At 40.2% G+C, this 23174-nt stretch overlaps 1 long non-coding RNA gene across 2 annotated transcripts in view; it reads right to left on the reverse strand.

The window, feature by feature from the left end:
* LOC114064870 overlaps positions 1 to 17127 on the reverse strand; it is a 136933-nt gene extending 119806 nt beyond the window's left edge. For both annotated transcript variants that reach the window (XR_003572826.1, XR_003572825.1), the window contains exon 1: positions 17022 to 17127. This is a non-coding gene — a long non-coding RNA (uncharacterized LOC114064870). The remainder of the gene's footprint in view (positions 1 to 17021) is intronic.
* Between the last annotated feature and the right edge of the window lie 6047 nt (positions 17128 to 23174).

A 23174-nucleotide genomic window follows, 5' to 3' on the forward strand; every position in this document is an offset into this window, starting at 1 on the left:
TCCCATAAGTCTCCTGATTGTAAAAGAAAATTAAACAATGTTGTATTTCAAGATTCACCCTGAAGTGATACAACTTTGATTAAAAGGCTTCTATGGACACCAATAGTAAATGAGCTTCTCTTTCAACTGAAAACAATTAAGGACTTGATTGAAAATGGTGTATTTTCTATGTAGCCACCAATGCCTAAAACTTATCAAGATTTTTTAAACATTTTCTGCTATGACACACTTAAAATGATCATAAGCCACTGTGGCTTATGAGACATAACACAGAAATTTAAAAAATATAAAGAAAACACAAAAATCATATGGTGCAAGCTCTGACACTATGAAAGAATTTGCAGAAAAACTGGTACCTTTAATCTTGAGAGAACACTGCTCTGTTTTCAAACCAATAATAATGAGGATGAATATTTACTTCCATTTGATAGTCTAATGCATTATAAAGCAAAGTTAGAGAAGATGAGTCATCACTTGATCTTCAGTGGTGTGTTGGAAAATATTTCAATCTCCCTTCTTCAAGTATAACTTCCAAAATTTACATGAGAAAAGATTCAACCACTCTCAAACACAAAGAAATATGCCCCAGGGTATCCAGAAGATTTTCATGCATGAAGATTACAATCTATTAGAAGTTACTCTTGTACTTTAAGCATATTTACCAAGTTGAAATTTATAAGAATGGTAAAAAGAAGATGACAGAAAATGCTTAAACCCTGGATGGCTGAGGCATGCTTGTGCATGTTTCCAGTGTGCTAATCAGAGGGTTGAAACATCTACAGTGATTCCTTAAAACCAGAAAAATCTCATCTTACACAGAAGACATTTCTGCCATAAGACATTTGTCAAAGGCTTACCTAAAATAAAGATGTGAATACCAACTGCTTGACCAAAAACGTAACTTTTATCTAAAAGTACATTCCAATAAAACAGGGGAAAAAATTCATTAACATGTTGATTCTTAAATACCTGACAAGAGGAAATGAAGTTCCTGTAACTGAACTCAGCTACTTTCTGTGGAGAAAAAAATCCCAGTGTTGGCCTTTCAAGTCACTGAGGGTTAAACCCGAGTCACTGTAGATGAAGCCACAGGTCAGAAAGCCACTTAGCAGAGATCCAGTTGTTTGTGTAAAAGCGACAGACTGGCCTCTAAGCTGAGCTGACCATGATGTACCTGCTGTGCCAGTGAGGCTGGAGAGCCCTCTCGGGTAACCCAGCCCAGGAGAACAGAGAGCAGCAGAGTGATCAGACCCCCAGCCCTGCGCTGCAGTCTGGTCACCAAAGGCATGTGTGGAACGTCTTTGCTAAGGAAAGCAGCAGAAATTTAACTCTGATTGTACTGCTGCAAGAAGCAGACAGTATTTTTCTGTTCAAGTACTGGGTGTTTGTGTTCTGGAGAAGACGACTAGTGAAGATAATCAGCATCGAGCTACAGCTCCTGTCGAGCTGAGCCAAAACCCCCCAGAGAGATGTCTCTGGTTTAGACTGGCAGTAGGATGCAGTAAGGAAGTTGTTATCTACAATTAGAGATATTCCAAATCTGACAAGCTCTGCAAAGGTCCTGTTTGCTTCATTTACACTCCTAATGTGTTTGATCCGTACTGCTGATCTGTGAGCAGATATTGGCACTAGGTAGAAATAACAGTAATTCTCACTGGAGTAAAGCGCAGAATATTTGTCTCCTCTTGCCATCCTGCAGTATCCATGAGATGCAGAGATTTGGTACACCTATCAAAACTTACAGAAATGCGTGGCAATCCATTCCTGCATTGATAAAGTACATTAGGTCATTAGGTGCCTAAAATCAGATGGAGAACAACAGGAATGAGAGGAAAGAACAAGCTGCTGAAATGCTAAGCTTAGCTGACTCAGACAGGTTCCCTGGTAACAAAAGCAGTTACATTTATAAATATGCTGCAGCCCCCACAATATGGACTATTTCCCATTGTTTTTAAAAAATGACTTCTTTAAAAATAAAAACAACAACAACAAAAAAAAAAGAACTTATGCCAAGATATACAAAGAATTATTTTCTGCCCCTTTGCTCACACTGAATTATCCCACGACTATTGACTCTGAGAAATGAATTGCTCACTCTGACCGTAAAGGGAGTAACATCTCCCCACTACCATTAAAGTGAAGATATCCAGCTTCCACTCTCACCTTTAGGTTCCTCTTAAACGAAGCATTTCTAATAAAAATATTCTACTTATTTAGTGCAGTATATAAAAAGGCAATAAAGTCCAAGGTTGTAGATGTTTTTACATAATTTTAATTTATAATATAATAAAAATACACAATACCTAAAGTACTGCTAAAAATGAACTTTCTTCCTCTCTACTTCAAGGTAAGTTTTAAGAACCCTATTCACATTTAGATAACTCCGCATTTATTTTAACTTCTTTATAAAATAGCTATCAGACTGAACCATATCAAAATCTGACTTTTGTACAAAACCCAATCTATTTTTGATACCACTGTTCTTCCATATCTGAGTCATATCAGTCACGACAGCTGTCAACATAAAGCTGTAACTCACTCTTAAGTTCTCAAATGTATATAAACTTTATTACTTGGTGGCTTAGATCCATCCATACACTGAAACCCCAGTGAATAACAGATCTACATTTTAGAGAGTATGTTTTAGGGCTAAGAATCTGAGCTCTAGTTACCTATCAAAGTCATGACAGATATTAAGGGAAAGTTCTCACACACATCAGTGATAGGTCTAGTTTGCAGGATTCCCCAATGCTGGACAAGATTTGGCTGGACAAGTTGCTGGGCCATCTTGTCTAGGCTTTCTTTGCCAAGAGAGGCTGGACCAGATGATCCTTAAGGTCCCTTCCAACCTGGGATTCTAAGATTCTATAATTCTGTGATGTGAATTCCAACAAGAATTATCAAGCCCAGTGTTAAAACAAAACAAGAAAAGAAATACCCAGAAGAACCCTATAAGTCAAATTTCTCCTTCAGCTCCTGTCTCTTTCTAGAATTAAATGACTGGCAACAAAACACAAGAATCACCAAGTCAGATTCAAGCAACTTCACTGCCCACCTACACAATCCTTTCGTATGGAAAAGAGATGCATTTGTTCAGTGCTTTCCACCTTGCACCCCACCTTTCCTCACTGCATCTCTCCCTACTCTCTTCAATTCACTGAACAAAGCAACAGATCAGGTCCCTGAGCAACAGCTCTCACTGATTACCCAGTGCTGCTGTTTTTCTCTTTTTTTCCACAGTTCTCTCAATCCAATTAATTCCATTTCTTCTCCCAGCTCAAACCCAACACCTGCCCAATCCCCAGCTCACTATTCTGCACCATAAAGGTCTGTTTTATCTTGCATACACCTATCCTCATGCTCCATGATTTTTGCAGTATTTACTTTCTGTCTGACAGCAGCTCAAGGGCACTCAGGGGCAGCAGCTCAGGCAGAAAGGGACTGGGCAGAGCAGAGCAGGAGGAGTTTGCTTGGCAGAGGCCAGCCCAGCGTGACAGGAGCAGAGCTGAACAGCTGGATGTGGCTGCAGCTGGAGGAAGGCAGAGGCTTTCCCAGCTTTGTTCTCAGAGGCAAGAGAGTTGCTCAGGCAAAGTGATTACACAGTCACAGGAGAGATGTGGAGAAAGCTGGGGTGGGTGGGGAGCAGCCCAGCCTGCTGTGTCAAGCCTCACACGTGCAAGACCATTCGGTGTGGGGAAGCACCAGGTCTGCAGACTACTGGGAGCAAGAGAGTCTGGCTTGAAGCCAGGGCTTTCAGTTTGGAGGAATTCAGGGAAGGAGGGGGAGGCTGAGAGCACCTGCAGGAGCACTGCTGAGCAGCCTCACTCAAGGCAGGTAACGAGCCTGCTCCTGAGGAAACAAACAGACTACAGGAAGATAGAGATGTTCATGCACCAGTCTCAGGAGCAACAGGCAGTAGGACTCATATGGAAAAACAGCCTAAATTTTATGGCAAAAAGGCATCAGCACAGTAGGGGGAGGCCAGTGACTGGTCTACCCCATCAGGAGACTTGTATATCCTCACACTGAAGAAGCAGAGGCCCTGGATGCAAGAGCAAAGCACATGGCAATGGAGGGAAACTGCAAATGCAATTCAGATTCCAGGGTCACAAGGGTGGTTAAGCACTGGGAACAGGCTGCCCAGGGAAGTGTTGGAATCACCATCTCTGGAAGTGCTCAAAAACATGCAGATGTGACACTTAAGGGCACAGTTTAGTGGTAGACTTGGCAGTGCTGGGTTTAAGGTTGGATTTGATGATCTTAGAGGTCTTTTCCAACCTCAGTGATTCTGTGACTCCAAGGGAAACTGAAATGCATCAGTAGCATCTGCTGTCACAGCAAAGCCAGGTTTTGTATTGTCTACACTCATTCAACTTTTCGTCTTCCTCTCTAAACACCAAACAGTCACTTCAATGAGCTAACTGGTGGTGGTAAACATGAAAAAATTGCTACTTTGTACAGCAATTTGTCACAAACAGCTTGTAATTATTGCAGTAAGAACATGAAGACTGAGTGAGAACAGATTGAGTGAGAAAACACTGTAGATGGTTCAAAAGAAGTACCTGAGAAACTGACACAAAATATGACAAGTTGGAACAAATCATCACGACTTCTAAATTCCATCCATCTCATCAGTGATCAGAAAGAATCATGGGAATGGTCCTGGGATGATGAGAACCTTTCACTCAGACTTAAATTTGGTTTATTAAATATAAGACCAATATTTCATTAAAGTGCTACTACTGTGAGACACCCCCTAACAAAAACATTATTCCTTGGAGAAATTAGACAAGTCTTGCAAAATTATCAATAAAATAGTCATATTTCTGAGAAATCTTCCATTCCCACCAAGTTACTAAAGCACTGTTGGTGTGGAGCAGCAGCCAAGTGTTGCATTCAGATGTTTTCACACCTTATAACTTGGTGCTTTCTTCAAGAGTTATTCATCTTTTTGCTTTGTGTACGAGACTGTGAATTTTTAAAAAATCCATATCATGTATTAATGAGGAAAAACTGAAAGAACAGAAAAATTAAAAGACCTTCCATGGGAAAAGTTTTTGCTGTTCAGAAATAAACAGAGCAACAAACCCCCTGAAGCTGTGGGGCACAGGCTGTGAGCCCTCAGCAGCTGAGCCTCGCTGCTGCAGGTCAGCCCACAGCAAGAGAATCTGGCAGAGCTCTGAATGACTTTCATTTACCACATCTAATCAAAGAATTGCAAATGAATGAATGAATGGCAGCTGCTCAAAATGCAAAACACCCCTGCCTGTCCCCCCTGACATTTCTAAACTGGAAATTTGCAGCCCAAGGCCCAGGACAGGCTCAGCAGCTGCTCCCAACACGGGGAGAGGACAGGACGGGGTAAGTCCTGCCCGTGCTTTTGAAGACTGGGGCAAACTGGTACTTTGCTTCACTGATTCCTCCCAACCCAGACTCGTGGTGTGGCTCCTGTGGGAGGGGATGTGAGCCAGACTCTTACTCATTCCTATTTGCAAGCATGGGTGCATGCGAGTCCAAAACTGCCTCCCAGTGAGCTATTTAGAAGAATGAGAAATATGGTTAAGAAAAATGACATTTGAGAAAGTCACAATCTGTTTGCCAGTTTTTCCTCTTCCTCTATCAAATGTCTTCTTCACCACCCAGTCTTTGCCTTCTTCTTCTTCTACGTGAGCTTTCGTTTTCCTTTCAGTCTTTGGAGCATTTAAGGGACTCACTGATTTTCCTATATAACATATTAATCTTTAAATTGCTCTAATATACACATCACTGTCAAAAGAAGAAACTCCTTTGCTGACGTCTCTGATAGTGCCAGAAAAACTTTAAATTTAGCTCTGTATACATACATATATTTTCCCTACTTCCCACACATAAAAGCTGCACATTCCAGTTGGAAGTCCCTTTAAACTCTTTAATTACACAGGTTATTTAGTCTGGCTCTTTCCTTTCCGATTACTTTTTAACTAAATTAAATGTCTGCCTCTTGCTGTCCTTTGTACATTAGCAGGCCCATTATTGATTTTTATTATATTTCCAAAGAGAAGGTTTTGCAGCTGATTGCGATTTACACTGTAAGCAGTTCACTTCTGCTGAGAATTCCTGCTGCCTCTGAAACTGCTAAAGATGCTTCTCTCACAGCTCAGCCATGCCCAGCACTGAAGCAGGTATTCCTGCAAACATTACAGACCTTGGCAAGGGGAAACAAAGAGGAATGCACAAATGCTTCTCTAGCATAAAGAACACAATGATATCACTTATTTATGAAGCACTCTTACACCACAATAGCTCCTCGTGGAAGTTTATCATTTAGCAGCTATTTCCCTAAAGAGGTTCCTGCTTGCTCTCCAGTCTGCAGGGATGTTTGCAGAAGAAAACACGTTGCTTCTTTTTCTTCACTTGCCATCAAGGTAGAGAAAAGGCAGGTAAAAGCAAATGGAGAGAATGAAGGAAACAAAAGTAGTGAACACTTTAGATGAAGTTTGGCCTTTCGACCACCCCAGAGATGATCACGAAGGGGCTGACAAAGGATGCTCAAGTCCAGAGGTATCAGGATGGTTGGTTACCAATGGAGTGTCTAGAACTACCTGCAATCATGGAAAGGAACAATTCTCAACAGCCACAGATGAGATTTTCTTTTTCTCTGTTGGGTACATCTGAACAGCAAAGCTCTACACAGCAAGCTGCTTCAGTGATAGCTCTTGTTTATAATACATTCCTACCTGAATGCTTCAGAGACCTGATTTCTCATTGATTATGGCACTTCCCACTCCTAGCAGCAGCATCAGAACTGAGGTATCAGAGACTCAGACAAGAATAAAAAAAAAGCATCAAGTGGCAACACTGATTTGTTTTACCCTTACATTACACTTTTCCTCAGCTACAGTTCTGAATTCCCAAAGCACTGCATAAATGGTCAAAACCAAATGAAAATGAAAACATAAATTGATGATTCAGAAAGAGAGCTGGAAAGGAGCACATTTCAAACAATAATGGTTTACAGTGGATTGAGAAAATAGCTACCATTAAAATAAATGCGAAGCCTCCCGTCAAGCCTCAAGCCTACTAACCAAACCCAGAGAATGCAAGGTAGGAGATTATAAATTCAGTCACTGAGAATATACAGCATATTGCACTAATTAAGACCTCTGAATTTCTGTCAAGTATCTATGCAGTTGGATAAAAACATATCTCAGCAATGAACTAAATTGTTTGGCAGTTTAGGCCTTCACAACCTATGGGATTTACACAAGAGGATGCAAACATCTCTGTCTAAATTGATCAGCATGGATGTGGACAAATCTATTTTCTACTCTGTAAGACTAGAACCTCATTTTAATTGGGGTTATGGGTGCCATTGTGATAGTCACAGAAATAATTGCAGTTGAATATGAAGATACTGGATGTAGTTACAAAACAACCAGCCAGATAACAACTGTAGAGGGAGTGCAATGGCATTTACCAAAACACCACTAGAGATTCCCAGCTGAGCAGCACTCAGCCTTTGGCTAGAGATGGCCAATGTCTAGCAGCCCTACCAGTGCAGGTTCTGAACAAATGCTGCCCACAAGACATGCAAATCACAATGATCACAGTATAAACAGGAAATGTAATTTTGCTTTTTCTGGAATTTGAATGTGGTATCTATGCAGTCACCCTCTCAAACATATGGTCTGCAAATACTGCTCTAAATCCCAAGGAGGTAAAAAACCCAACTAATATTTCATCTCCCTGCAGAATTTCTAGAGTGAAAATAAATTTCAAAGGAACTTGTTTTACTGTTCCCCAAATCACACAGATCATCCTCCCTTCTATCACAGCAGTGACCTTTTGCTTCACTGTTGACTGTCCCTTCAGCAACACAGAACGCAGACTGTGCCCTGAACTGCAGCAGGGAACAAACACCTGTGGCTGAGCCCATTCATTAGAGCACAACCATCAGGGAACCTGTAGAGTAATATTTCTATAGCATCTTCAAAATATGCCAGTGAAAGAAACACTGCAGTCCATCACCATTCTCTCTTTATCCGTTTCTGTTCCATTATTAGTGTTCCTTTCCACCATTTCCATGTCCTCCCCAGTTTTTATTGGCATGTGGGAAAATGTTCCTCTTTTCCTAGGAACTGAAAATTTGAATCCATCTAACCCAGTGGAGTTTTGCTATGTACCCCAGATGACAATCCACATCTTTAAGTAATGTGATGTCAAAAGGTCAAAGGCATCGCTTTGCACGTACCGACCTTTATGTTAAAGTTAATCTGATCTGACGGGGGGACTGGGACATATCGTGTCACATTCCATGGCAGACCTTCCTTAACTCTCTCAGCAGCCTCCCCTACCTCTCTCCAAAGCAAACTCAGTGCCCATATTCAGATCAGCACATTTTTAACTGAACCCCCACAAGGACTATGACCCTTGTGCCACATCCAGGCCAGAGGGACAGGAACAAAATGAGAGTAGAATTTTCAAGAGTGGCCTTCGGAATGTGGCAGGTATGTTTTATAGTAATTTCTTTCACTTGGTGTTTGAAATCATTTAGAAAAAACTAATCTTCAGACTTTCAATCAGAAGCATTTTAATGCCTCCTGAGCTACTACAAAGAAGAGGTCACATTCCACAGGCAGGCTTTCCTCTCCTGGAAGAATTTGCAGTGTTGCAGGGTAAAATTGTTTGCCACCTAACTCTTACTATTTCATAGAACCTGATTCACAACACTCTGTTAGTAACCTTTATTAAAACTGCATCAGTCATTTCCCTTCAAAAGAGACGATATGCAGCTTTTCATGCTACACCAAACACTGGAAGAACAAGATAGAGAGACACATTCGAATTTACATAAAGATTGCAAGCTGTTGTTCCAAAGTAATTCTGAAGTGGTGTGCCCTGTGTGTAGGCATTTGATCTGATCACATTTCTGCATATTGAGTGTAACATGTACAAAATCTATAATTGGAGTCTGTTTTGTGAAAAGAGATAAATGGCTTCTTTCTGTTAAAGGAGAAAGTGGTACATTTCTGGACAAGGTCTTCCAGGCCTTTTTTTTTTTTTTTTTTTTAATGTAAATGGACTCTTTTATTTTATCTAATACATATTTAGAATTGATAACAATTTTTAAAAGAAACGCTTAAAACACCTTCTCCATTTTAAAAAGTTTATGCTTCTTTAAAGGTATCTTTTCCTTTATGATTTTTCTCTCTGCAGGGTAAACATGTATTTTACTGCTCACTTAAGGAGCATTTATATGTTGGGATTGATTTGTCATTCCATATCTACCTGCATCAATTTACCACGTCTGAAAAACACCCCTATTTTGGGGGGATTCAGACTAGGCTCAGATTTTGTTAGCACTAGCTTATGCTTTTGCTAGTCTATATACTTAAAAGACATTACTGCATTTCAGATGGGAACATCATAAGAAAACACTCCTGTACAACACTGAACTGCCCAATCAATCAATTCCCAGTGTTCTCCAGTCTACACAAGCACAGAAATTCCAGAGGAAAAATAAAGAAAAAAAAATTGATGGATTATGTTTGGGTTAAGTTTTAAGTTTTAGTGTCAATTTTCTCTGGTTGGACAGATCAATTTTTCTTATGAATTGCTCATGTCCTCTCAGTTCATTTTATTCTAGAGTGCCTAGTTCCCAGAAAACAGCCCACTCAAAGCATTTCACTATTTCTTCTACTCCCAAAGCAAGTTGAACACTTCCCAAGTTTGCTGCCTTTTCATGAAAAGTACAGAGGAATGAGAATCTAAAAGCAGACCTCATGTTCCTACTATAAAAGTTCAGATCACAAGTGCTGTACTTCTCCAAACTCTAAACCTAACAAAGCCAAAATAGGAGACAAATTGCCACAGCAATACAAGAACAAACAAAAGTATGGAATAGCAGGAGTCTAATGTGTGAACACTTCTTACTGCAGTCTGCAGCAAAAAGGGCTCTGGCAGCAGGTTGGAAAACAGTAACCCTTCAAAAAAGCAGATTAAAAAAAAAAAAAAAAAAAGAAAGGACTAGAATTAGATGATTCCCAGATGAGATTGATGTAGATCCAAAAGCTAAGCCGAGTATACAAGGACATTGATGTAACCAAGAGTAGAAAGAAGCCATCTCTGAACTAAGAAAATACCAGCAAACACTGAGACATTGTCTGCAATTTTACTAAACTCAAAGCATAACTGCATGTGAGAACTCCAGGTAAATCCTACATGAGAACAGAAGACAATGTGTGCCATGTGGGCAGAGGAGCAACACGTCAGAGCCGACACCATGCTGCATCAGCACACCTGATGGTGGAAATGGCAAACTGCTGCAGATGTTGACAATGGTGAGGTCTAGCTCCAAGCTCGAGCTCCTCAACCTTGACATCTACACCCCTGTTGCTGAAAGAACACGTGCTCAGGACCCTACTGATACTCATCAGTCAGGAGTAAGGTGGGGGAATCCAGCAGTGCCAAGCCACAGCTCCTTGCTCAGCAGTGGCACTCTGGCAGGTCAGCAGCCTCGGCAGCCTCTGCTTCACCCACCACCAATCCCCTGGATCACAGCAAACCCCATCAAACAGAGGCTTCCACTCCACGCATCATCATGGCAAACCATGCTGGACTTTTGCATCCTTTTTCTGAAGCTTGCAGATGTTTTCAGGCAGCCAAACTCTGCTGCTCCTCTTGCTAGCCATGGCCTGACTTAAAATAACCCCAAACCTCCAGAGCATGACAGCACATACAGAACCAGAAAGGAACCAGAGCCTCATGGAAATGCAAACTGTTGCCAGCAGCCAGCCTTTAGTTTTTACTTTACTACCCCTACGCCCAATCCTGACCCTACAGCACACTTACATAAGCCACATGTTCAGAAAACTCTTGCCTTCCACAAAAATAAAATGAAATAAAGTGACACCAAGAGAACAGGGACCAGGCTCGCAGATCTCGGATGTTGTTTCACCAGGGACAACTGCTTTGTTCTGTAAATCACAGCGCCCACACGGCACCTGCACGCCTGCTCCTCTACACCAGTGCAGGCACTGAATTCCAGAAAAAAGCCACTGTCTGTTCCTTCAAATGGCTACAAACAGCCTCTTCATTTTCCTGTCTGTCCTCTGAAACTGATGTGGTAAGAAGGGTGCCCTCTTGGAAAGATGGGATTTTAGTGCCTTTGTTTTTCTGAGAGTAAACCAGCTCTCACCGTGTGAGACGCAGTGAGGCAGCTGCTCCCCACTGCACATTCCTGGCGTGGCTTGTCAAATGGCTTGTTCTCACACCTCTTGGAGCTACAGTGGGGAAGAGCAAGATGCATAAAAGCAAGTGGATGAATGGGAGATAATCAGATAAATCATATGTATGTGGCTGTATTTTTAATATATATATATATATACAGATAAATGTGTATACACACACACACAAAATGGGCAAATAAAATAACTGAATGCACTTTATATTTCAAAGGATCTGTTGGCAAAATTTTGTATTTGCCCTTAAATACTTTTCTTTTTCATGACTTTTTATTAAAAGTTAAAGTATACATGTTCACAGATGATGAAGATGCTGAAAACCAGCACTTCCTCTTATCCCCATTAGTCCACAAGGTAATAACTTGGTCAAAAAAATTTCCTGGATCTTTCCCGTTCTGTCAGAAAGCCTATCTAAAATATCCCAACCTCGTGTTTTTTCTCTTCTGCAAAGTCTGTAAGTATTTCTTGCTGACATAAATTGAGCTGGAAGGCAAGAGCTGGAAGGCAAGAGGGGCTTCAGCTCATTGGACTCCCTGGACTGACATCCCAGCACGTCTGGCTGTGTGATCAGCTGCAGAAGAATACCCTTAAAGCAGAGCAAGTTTAAGCTGTTTTGTTTGCTGGGCCCAGAGGTGTGGAGGAGTAAAAATAAAAAAAATTATTGTGTTTAATGCACGATTTACAGACAACAGAATTGTGACAGATCCAAGCCACTCAAACTATCAAAGCAATTGCACTCAGACACGTCTTCAATAAAGAAATATTAAAAAACAGAGAAAAAGCAATCCTGTTTTGTGCTTCTCAATTAAGTTCATATTTGAATACTGGCCTTTATTACAGTCTGTTTCCATTATTTCTGAGTGTTAAAAAGGTCTTTGTTGGCTTTGGGACTGTGATATATGAACCTCAGCTGCTCTTCACATTTGCTATCCTGTATATGCCATTCTAACTAACAGGAGAAACATGAAAATCAATATGTCTCCACTAAGAACAAAGACTATCTAAACTGACCTATGACATGCAGCAAAATAAGTATTTCTCATCATTTTCTAAAATGGATTCTGTATTTTTCAGCTCCACAGTAGCTTTCACATTGAAAATATCCAATATTTAGCTATTACATTTGTGGGGAATGGTAGAATAAATGAACTATGTCCACTTTAGGGCATTTTAATATCTGAGATAAATTTATATTTCCCAGCAAAACTAAGCAATAAAGCTACCAGGAACTTAATTTTGGTTGCTTCATATGCTTTAAAACATTCAGACCTCTGGAATTTCACATTTCACAGTGAAAACTGATGAGCCATCACACAAAAACAGCAGTCACTTTCTAAGTTATAGGCTGCTAGCTAAAAATTACCTAATTATATTATAAATTATGAATTCTTTTCTATTCCCACAACAGGACAGAGGTCCTTCCAGCATAATAATCTAATAATAATTGATACAACTGCTTTCTGAGTATTTGTCCTTCCGAAGTTAAAATTAGTCCTTGTCTGCCCACAGTCAGAAAACTCGCCTTGTCGTGAATTTGGGAGTGTCTGTTGGGTTCCTCATTCTCATCCAGACTGAAGAATTTTGACAGTCCATATTGCAGAAATGTGAGGCCTCGTAGCTCCATCCTCCTGCCAGAGCACTGCTGCTCTGATGGAGACAGTGCCCTCCACCTCCTAGCCCCACTGAAATATTTATTTCGCTGAACATCAAGCCAGGCAGACCTGTGGCTTCTTGCTGATGAGTAACACATTTGAATCTGTTTGCCAAACAGAGTCCACAAACTTCATCTGCAGACTAAGCCCCGTGACATCCACTGAATGTTTTTGAAGGCATCACAGAGAAGAAATATTGGGCTCTCATCTGGTTTCTTTTGGTATGCAGTTTCCTTAAATTCTAGGTTAAAGATTTTGGCAGCAATTTGCAAGTCTAATCAGTCAACTACACGTTAGTTGACCCAGATTCATGCAGGTACATTTGTGCTTAACTCCTTCTCTGGGGAGGTTCAGAATAGATATTACCAAAAAAAAAAGTTTTCACTCCAAGAGGGGTCAGACAGTGGAATAGGTTGCCCAGGGAGGTGGTGAAGTCACCATCTCTGGACGTGTGACACTCTGGGAGTGGCATCTGGATGTGGCACTTGGGGATATCGTTTAGGGGTGATTATGGTGGTATTGGGTTGATGGCTGGACTCGATTTTGAAAGTCTCTCCCAACCTTGATGATTACAGGCTAGAGGCCTACATCCAGAAAACATCTTCCCAGGAACAACTCCAAACTACTTAGAAAGAAAAAACTTTAAAAAAATGCGTTGAAAAAAATTAGCAGGCCAAATTCAAGAAATAATTATTTTCATCCACTTCTTAGAGAAAAATTTCACTAGTTCACAATTCTACAGATACAACAGGCCAGAAGAGGAGTAAAGATGCTCAGAAATCAAATCATACTGTACACACATGAGAAGAATACAATGTTCCAGCTTCTACATTTCAGCACAAAAGAACAAATGAAAAAGCATTTGCCAACAATTTGTATGCCAAAAATGAGAAGCCATAATTATAGGACTGCAAAGTTCTATGTATGTATCAGAGGGAAGAAGAAAAAGGTAAATCTTCAGCTTGCTTAATATATTAGTTCTTCAATAAATGGACCTATTTAAAGAACATCATTGTTCTGTTTTGCTGAAGAAAAGAAGTCGACTGCTTTCTATAATTACAACCAAAGAAAAATGTTACACCCCATTTCCAAAGCAAAGCCATCTGAAGAGCAGTAAAACCCTGACAGAAATCTTCCCTGTGAGTTCTTTCAAGGGCATAGGCTAAAGATTAGCATTTTATCTGAAGATACTCAGAGAAAAGGGTGCTTTCATCTGAGTACTGCAGGTCAGATTCTTACTAATAAACATGCACCTGACAGGCTGTGCCCTGTAATCTTCCCTCCACCCCACACTGCAGCCCTCGTTTTACATTTCTGCCGATTCATGGATAGGCTGGAAGGAAATTGAAATCCTTTGCTTCATTCTTAAAAAGCTTCTAATTACATATTTCAGCCCAAATCCTTTCTGCCACATGTACCTCTTCAATAAATGTTGCTCCTCCACACTTCACCTCACATCTCTGCCTCCTCCATTTGAGACAATCCTATGCTGGAACTAAATTAAGAACCTGAAAAATGCAAATGAAGTAGGCAGAAAATGATTTATTGCAGCACCAAGAATTTAAACTAATAGAACAATACAGCACTTTTTGATCAGTCTACAATGCCCCACAGGCAGTTTTATTTAAATCAAAGTGTTATCTAAAATAAGATGAAGAAAACGTAATTCAAAAGTATATTCTAGAAATATTTTAAATTGGCTTTGTAGAGACACAAGGGTACTTGCTTTCTGCTGCATTAATACTGATGGGCTGATACGGTATCTGCAGAAGTCAGGCAATTAGAGCACTAAGGGGGAGTGCTCACAGGACTCACTGAACTGTGGCATAGTTAGAAAAACAATATAAAATAGTCTGAGATGAGAGAAGTTTAAATAGTCAAGATACTTATACGCAGAATGATTGTCCATGCCTGTAATCAAGATTTCTAAAGACTTCACTAATCAGATGCTTTAAAGCTAAATAATTGAATACATGCTGCCACATTATTAAATTACCTTCCTAAAGTACAGAACTGTTTATTCCATTCAATGAAATATGTACCCTGCTTGGGACTCCCAACAACTCATTCAAAATACAGTAAGCTAAAGAAAACCCATCAGAACCCATATCAACCAATCTAGAACAGACCTGCATCTGCTTCAACACACAGCAAGGTTTCTGGTGTGGTTTTGCAACAGTAGAATTCCTCAGATAGTAGTATTTGGGTTCTCTTATGTGGGTGCTTCCTTTTCCAAAGGAGCATTACTTATGAGGAAGAAAAAGAACATTTCTACTGCAGCTTTAGTCCTTCTCTAACTCCACAGTTATTCTACAGGCAGGTATGAGGGTAGTCCTTGTTTCAAACATGAACAGTCTCCATGACTAAAAGAGCAGATCCCCAGCAGGTACCTTGTCTTATTTACTGCTTCACTGAAATAAGAGTCCCGCCACAGATACACTGCATTGATTCTCAGAGAAATTAAATGTGAAAAATTATACTCTTATTTCTGGGTGCACCACAGCTCTAAATATACCCAGTTTTACCCAGGGCAAACAAGTATCTTGCCTCCTGCAGTTGTCTACACTTGGGATCATCTCCCTACCTTGCTGCATCAGCCCCTCCTTATGCAGCAAGGCCTGAGCAGAGTGACCTCCCTGTGATGTTCCTCGGGCTCAGGGGCACAGAAAGCAGCTGTTAGCCAGTCCAGCCCTGCTTTGAGCACAGGCTGTGTGGCACATGTGCCAGTGACCACCTCCCTGGCACTGAGAGGTCACAGCCCAACCATGCAGGATACACTGGGGACAGAATTACTGTGCTGTCCCTAACTCCAGATTTATTTAAGCCTTTGCACCAGAGCTGAGCCTTGAACTGAGACACCACAGATCTCTTCTCCAGCTCGTTTCACTACTGAACCATCAGTAAACATTAACATTTGCCTGCAAAGAGCCACAAATGATGTAATAGGTGATGCCCTACTGAGCACCTCGTGTTAAGGCAGGGCAGGACCGAGGCTGGATGTTCTTGGTTTCTAAACAGGCTGTCACGGGCTCGGTGAGCCCATGTAAAGTGTCATCCTTAGAGATGCTTTTCAAATAGAGCTGCACAGACAAGGAATTACAGCTAGTTCTGTTCTGTGTGAAAAGGATTAACTATAAAACACTGCAAACTCTGTACTGAAGACAAACTTGCTCAGTTGCAAAATACACAGCACCTCTTCAAAATGCATGTGCTAATGTGGAAGGGGTGAAGACTTGCTCGTTCTCATCTGCCCCAAACAGAGAATTCACTTTAAAAAACCAACCAACCAAAAAAAACCCCAAATCAAACCAAACAAAAACAAAACAAAACAAAAAAACCACGACCCCCCCCCACAACTAGTCAAGCAAACATAAACCACAAAACCCAACATCCAACCAACCAAATGAAAACAAACACTCACAAAACCCCAAGCAAATAAAAGACTCCAAACAAAAACTAATAAACAAAAGGGGGGGGGAAGAAAAAAAAGAAAAGCATACCCCGCTTCTTCTGGGAGTAAGGCTTTTTTAGCCTGCACATCTTTCCCAAATGCCTTAATATTATTCAAAAAGAGCTAGAAATCAAAATATATTGGTCAGTAACTGTGATAACTTATTATTACTGAAAGGTGAAGAAACTAGAAAAAGAGACATTTGACATACGACTACCAACATTTATATATACTTTATCCTCTTATTAGCACATTTTAGACCATAAAACAAAACAAAAAGAAACCTCATATCAGGATTGTAAATTTGAACACCTGCAGATGTGAGTTCTGATGTACAAATTTGCTCCCCAGCTCTTTCTTACTCTGCTGACTCATAGGCAGACCCTCTCAGGGAAGGATAGAACTAAAATCCTTTTCTCTCTCATCTCTCCAAGAAATGCAACTCAAGTACAGGAAATCGTTACCTGGAGCGGAGTTTCAGGGAGTCAGATAACAACTCTGGTACTCACCTCCCTCTTCCCAGAACTTTTTAAAAAGTCCACTAAAGTAAAAACACGCAGCTCAGGACCACTTACATAACACTCTTTTGGATCGCTACGTACACCACAGGGGAGCTAAATCCTAATAGGACAACAAAAATTAGGCGATAGAATTTCACACACACTTATTGCCAAAGAGCCAAGTTCATCATCTTACCCTTCTGGTGTGAGCAGAGATTTGCAGCAGGACTGATGAGGCTGTTGAATCGCTCAGTTCCTTATGCAAGGAGTGCCCCATTATCCAGCTTCTTTAAAGAACCCTTTTTTTTCTGAGCCTAAAACGACAAACAAATAAACATTTCAAATCAGACAAGGGGGTTGAAAGCATTGCTAAGAGACACACAGATCACCTTACACATGTAAAAGGGTAGTAAATCACCGCAGAGGTAAGAGCCTCTCCCCTGCCCAGAGTGCCTTACAGGCATTCCTGGGTGGGAAGCACATTTGGTGGAGCTGATTGACGTCTGAAACTACATCCAGGCTGTTGAGATACACAGGCCTGAACGGGACAGCTCATGACTGGCTGCTGACTGAGACCAGAGAACAGCAGGGGGGGCAATGAGTTAGGGGTGAATGATCCCCAACCTCCCTTTCTAACACCTGATTAAATTATTCTTTAATCAATTTGTTCTCTGCTGAGTAGCAATTAGAGAGTAATGTGTGTGTTTATTGGCTATTGCAGGTCAAAAGGTGCCATAAAGATATCGTGGCTGCCACTTAGATATTGTTTCCCTAAAATGCACTATCAGTTAAATATTTATGAGCCACCTTTCTCTGAACCTTGGTTTGCAACTGTAAAAGTGTTCTTGAAAATAATGCATCCACTTATGGAATACAGTCAGTTGTGTCTTGGGATATGAGATCAACAACATGCAAAATGTCACATTTTGTCTTAAGCTTTTACTTCAGGTGGTAAATTAATTGAGACTGCTTTGGGTCACATATTTCCAAAGTAATAATTTGGTGACTTTTCATTGCTCTGAAACAAAGTAGTAGCTTTCAGTATCCCACTGCATGGACAAGAGTTTATCTTATAAAATTTAGCATTCCACCCAGCAGCAGCTATAGAAGTTGGTTTGGAGAGACAAAAAGGCTGAAAAACCTTTACTGCCTAGCAGAAATCATTCTTCCTGAAAAGAACTGGAGATTTCAGCAGGAAAACAGGCAAGATACAGGGAAGTCTCACACTATTCATGACATAGTTATTCTTTTTTTCTTCCGAAAGCATCATATTCACTGAAAAAGTTATCTCCTTTCAAGATATAACAAATTCTCCATTAAATTCTAAATCACACTAGAAAAAACTCACAAAAAAAAAAAAAAAAAAGAAATCCCATCTTAAAACCTGTCTCCCAAATAAAAAATCCTCTACAATAAGGCAAAACAACTAAAATCTTAGACAAAATAATACAGCTTCAAAGGAAAACTTGTCCATTTTTTTCTTCCTTCCTCTTTTCCAATAAAATACTTGGCCTTAGAATCAAAATTCAAATATTGTTATGAGAAGCTGATTCTTACAACAAGCAGATGTTACAAACGAAGTTCTGAAGCAATTTCTTTTAGTATCATATGATAGAAACTGCCTAACAAACTGCTTGATTGTGTAGCATGAGTGCAAGGAAGAACTGCCTAAATTTATGCACTGGCCTTTTTTCAAACACTTTTTTTTTGGGGGGGGGGGGATGCATAGTTTGCTCTTTTGATTATCCCTTGTTTTATCAATTGTCTTCCCATAGGCTTAATTCTCTCTCAGGGCTGTAATGTCAGTAAAGTCACCTAGATGCTGAAAGTGCAAGAAAACTTTGACATTTAGAAGCCAGCTAATTATTTTGCTTTAGTGAATGTTCTGAAAGGCTGCAGAAATTAGCATCTTTCAGTACAAAGAAGCCAGTGGTCTCGACAAGGAAAAGAAACATAATGCACTGTAAAAAGAGGCAAATATTTTATTTAGCAATTTTTTTGTGTTTTGGGGAGGTATATTATCATAATAATTATTAATTTTTTTAATTGTCTCCTTTGTAATGGGATATTGATTTTCAAAAATCACTAAAATAGGAAAAGAAATCTTCCATTATTTTTATGGAAGAGTTTTGTGGTCTAAGCACTGTTCCCTTGATTCTATCAATATACAAACCACTGAGGCAGCTACTGATGCATCTGAAAGTTGTATCATTCCAGCCCAATTCAGAATGCCCCACCTGATTGGACTACAATCATACAGCCATGTTAGACCAAACTAAGCTGATTTCATACCTAGGGTATTACCATGGGATTTTAAGATGATCCTTTCTTTGATTTTTATTTTCAAGTAGAAGTGTTGAAAATGTTGAGAGATAGTTTCCAGAGAAGAACAATTGACTCTCTCCTCAGTGCTGAAATTGATTTGAATCAGTCAGATTCTAGAAGTTTACATTTTATTTTTACAGGCTTGATGCTGCCATGTGCATACAAAGTGATTGATTCAGTGGATTTCTGTGCTCTAAAATCTTACAAATTGCTGGATTAAGTCAATATTCATGTCAGATACAGTATGGAAGAGTAGAATAAATATGTATACTGTAAGCTATTGCTCAAAGGATGCTGAAACAGAAAAGAATAAGTGGAGGAGACCAATACAAATGTCTCCTCAGAGGGCCAGTGCTTATCAAAACCTCAAAGTAAAGGGGAAATACCCTTGATATAACTTCATGTATTTGTAAACACTTTAATAACTGTTACCCTACAACAAAGCAATTGAATCATTAGGCACCTTTTGCCTAATTTCCCTCTGTGGGTCAGCAGTTGTCAGCCTCTGTATTCCAGCTTTCAAGTCAAGAATATATTCTGAACAGAGGAAGTGAAATCATTCCCAGAACACACCTGTGGAGCAAATGCTCTGCTTCAGGAGAGACTCCATTCTATATTTTCAAAGAAAATATTAAAGCCAATCCACGAAGATCACTTATAAATCAGATAATTTATAAACTCATATTTGCAGGGCCCAGGTTTTTGATTGTCTGATCCCGAGGGATTCTTTACCACACAGATACATGCAAAGCAAACTGACCAGCAACCCAGCCTTGGGTCTGAAGGCGTGAATCACATGAGTAGCCTTAACTTCTTAACTGGGTAATTTGCATCAGTGAAGGAAAAACATTAAAATAATAAAAGCACACCCATGAACCCACAGACTCTGACCCACAGTTGTCAGGGTGCAACCAGCATTCACTCTTACACCCTGCTGCTGAAAGAAGGAATACAGTTTCTCTTCATTTGCTGCCATCAGAACAAGTACCCAGAAGTTTGGTCAATGGCAGTGCAAACCTAATTTAATGAACTAAAAGTTCAGCTGATCATCCCCAGGCAGTGGGGACAGATGCCCAGGGCAGATGCAGTGAGTTACCCCTCAGCACATGGGCAGCCTGAACAGCTGGACAGATGCTGACATTGCACAGAGAAAGTAAACCAGATATCTCACAGAGTAAGGACCAGAGGCAACACGTACAACACATGGAACCAGATCTCTTCTGGAAACAAATGCATGGTTGACCTTCTCTGCTGCAATATAACCAGAACTCACCAGAGCTGATACACCCCCTGCAAGCAAAGCCCTGCTTAGAAGTGTTATAAATTCAAGGGGCATGTGAAGGAGGTCTAATTTACCCTCACTTAATTTAAGAATCAGTCCTTTGTGGAGAAACATTGTAGGCTGTAAGCATTTCAGGAAGCAGTGGGGCCCAATGACAAGGGACTGAGCATTCTCTAAGCAACCTGGGAAAGGGCTGAAGCAGAACTATTTTGAAATGAGAGTATTCCCTACTGACTTCCCTCTCCAAAGCTGAGACTTTAATCAGGATCACAGCAATTCACATAGAAAGAATTTAGATATTGCTTGTCTGACTTTTACCTTGGCAAACAAAAACAAAACCAAAAACAAACTCTGAGCAACTGAGCTGACTTCTGTCATCTGCATCGATTCAAGGGCAAAGCTGCCTTTCTGGAGTTGTAATCATTGTATAAAGGTAGAGATCAGATTTGTTGTCTTCACAGAGCACTTTAAATGGCAGATTTTATCTGGGCTGTAACAGCAATTGCTCTCACCCTGCAAGACAAAAGATGCTTCCTGAAAGAAAGGACCTGCTTTCCCCAAAAATGAGACCTTAGCTAACAAAAAGAATAATATCATCAATGATGTTCTCTTTCTGATTTGCCTCTCTAAGCATTGGAATCCTTATTTCAATGTTCTTACAGTCAACTTTACTCAAATCAACTTTACCCAGATTTTCAGCATTACAAAGCTGCAAATTCAGTGTTTACATGTCCAAACCCCTGTCTCCAGATGTCTGCAGGTGACTCCACAGGAAGCTCAGATGTGCAGTCCCTGTACCTGGGTGTACCTGCACCAACATGTTCAGAGCAAGATTTTAACACAGCAGCTTGGACAGAGAAGTTTTGGTCTTCAATAACTCTAATTGGACAATGGAAATGAAGCCTGACATTCTGCAATGGAAGTGCCAGGAAGAGTTAAATTAGATGTCAAGTATAGAAGAGTCTATTCTAGACTCATGTTGATTTATAATTTGGGGGGAGTGAGCAGTAGATAAGCAGTCACTCCAGGACATAGCTGTCTTTTCTAGAAATCCTTTGTTCTAGAATTCCAGTGGGAGATTTTCCCTGAGATTAGGCTTTTAGGTATGACAACCAGTGCTTCCTACTTTCACTTGAGTCAGAAAAGCTAATATGCAAATAGTCAGAAATTAAATCCAAATCATTGACAAATGACTGTTTCTGAGAAACTTGAAGTGAGTTCATTCTCCAGAAAATAAGCTGCTGAGTGCTAATCCACTGCTTTAAAAGACCAGCCTACCCAGGCAAAGTAGGAGGATGTCATTAATAAAACACTAGAATTTCGATTTTTCTTTAAAGAATGTGCTCAGAGCTCAAGAACATCTCTTTAAATCCCTGTAGCAGAGGTGGGTCATAAAATCCCACTTGCCTGGAAAGAACACAGCAGCTTCCTACTTTCTTAATTCAGGGCAGAAGCTACAGGAGGACAAAAATCTCCCCAAAGCCTGGTCAGTATAAAGGCACAAAAGAGTAAAAAAAATATGAAATAATAAAAACTATGCTTTATTCCACTGTGTTCAGCTTCATGAGAGACTTAAGGAAATAGACTTGTAGGTGCTCATAAAAATAAGTACATTCAGGAAAAGCTTTTCTGACACATATGAGAAATAAGATATAAGTTTTATATAGATGTAAGATTACATTGGATAAACCACTAAAAGTATGGAATACAGGGTTACTAACTACTAACTCAGTCTTCTGGATGTGCCACACTGTGGTACACAGGGTCTTTGAGTCAACCTCAGAAATGAAAAGTATGCAAACATCTTATTTGCTTGTCTTTAAGTTTGCAGTGAAAATGAGGGCTGGCTGAAGAGCTACACTGAGGCCAAATGGCAAGTGGAGAAAAGCAGAAAAATGAAGGCAGACATACAGGAAAATAGCCCAAAGATCATGTTGAGGGCTGCCAGGTTAAACATGCCCACTCAGAAACTGGGCCTGAGAAATCAGGTTAAAAATGAAAAATTACATGGCAGAATCATGTATTGTGTGCAATTCTGGTCCGCTCTCACACCAGTACTATTTCAGAAATTATATAGAAGGTCTGGAAATGGTTCAGGAAAACATGACAGGGATTGGCAAAGTTAGGAACGGCTGCTAAACCTGTCAGAGGGGAAGGGACAAACAAGGAGGGAATCTGCAAGGTCATTAGTGGTGTAGAGTAGATTTCAACTGAACATCAAAAAATAAAAAAAGAGAGTTAAGGAATTTCAGACACACACAAAGTTCACTTGCATTTTGATTTCTCAAGCCTTTACTGCAGGAGATAAAGTTGCTGAAAAAGTACCTGGGCTCAAGGGAAACTGGGAGAAGCTCATGAAAGAGCAGTCTCCTAGGGCTACTGAGTACAATGTCACTACCCTTTTGCCTAGAAAATTCTTCCACCGACAAGTTTGGAAGCTGAGAAAATATTTAGGGAGATATTACAGTGTATTGGCTCTGTTGAGCACTTTTCTCCCAGTCATTCACTTTGGCTACTGCCAGAACCAGGACAGTGGGCAAGGCAGACAGCTGGTGAAAGCAAGCACAAGCTTTGTTGTATTTATTTAAATAAATACAACTGGTGAAAATTGCCATCATGACTATTTTATGGTAAATTTGGAGTAGCAGAGTCATTTGGGAGCTGATCCTAATTTTGTTTCAGCACAGAAGATTTGGCATAAGTTCCTTGACTCCTTTCAGCCAGCCCATTTCAACTGAGTAC

Source organism: Empidonax traillii, unplaced genomic scaffold (genome assembly GCF_003031625.1).
Source record: "Empidonax traillii isolate 1590-97213 ecotype Southwest subspecies unplaced genomic scaffold, ASM303162v1 scaffold20:size5563877, whole genome shotgun sequence".
Taxonomy (NCBI): Eukaryota; Metazoa; Chordata; class Aves; order Passeriformes; family Tyrannidae; genus Empidonax; species Empidonax traillii.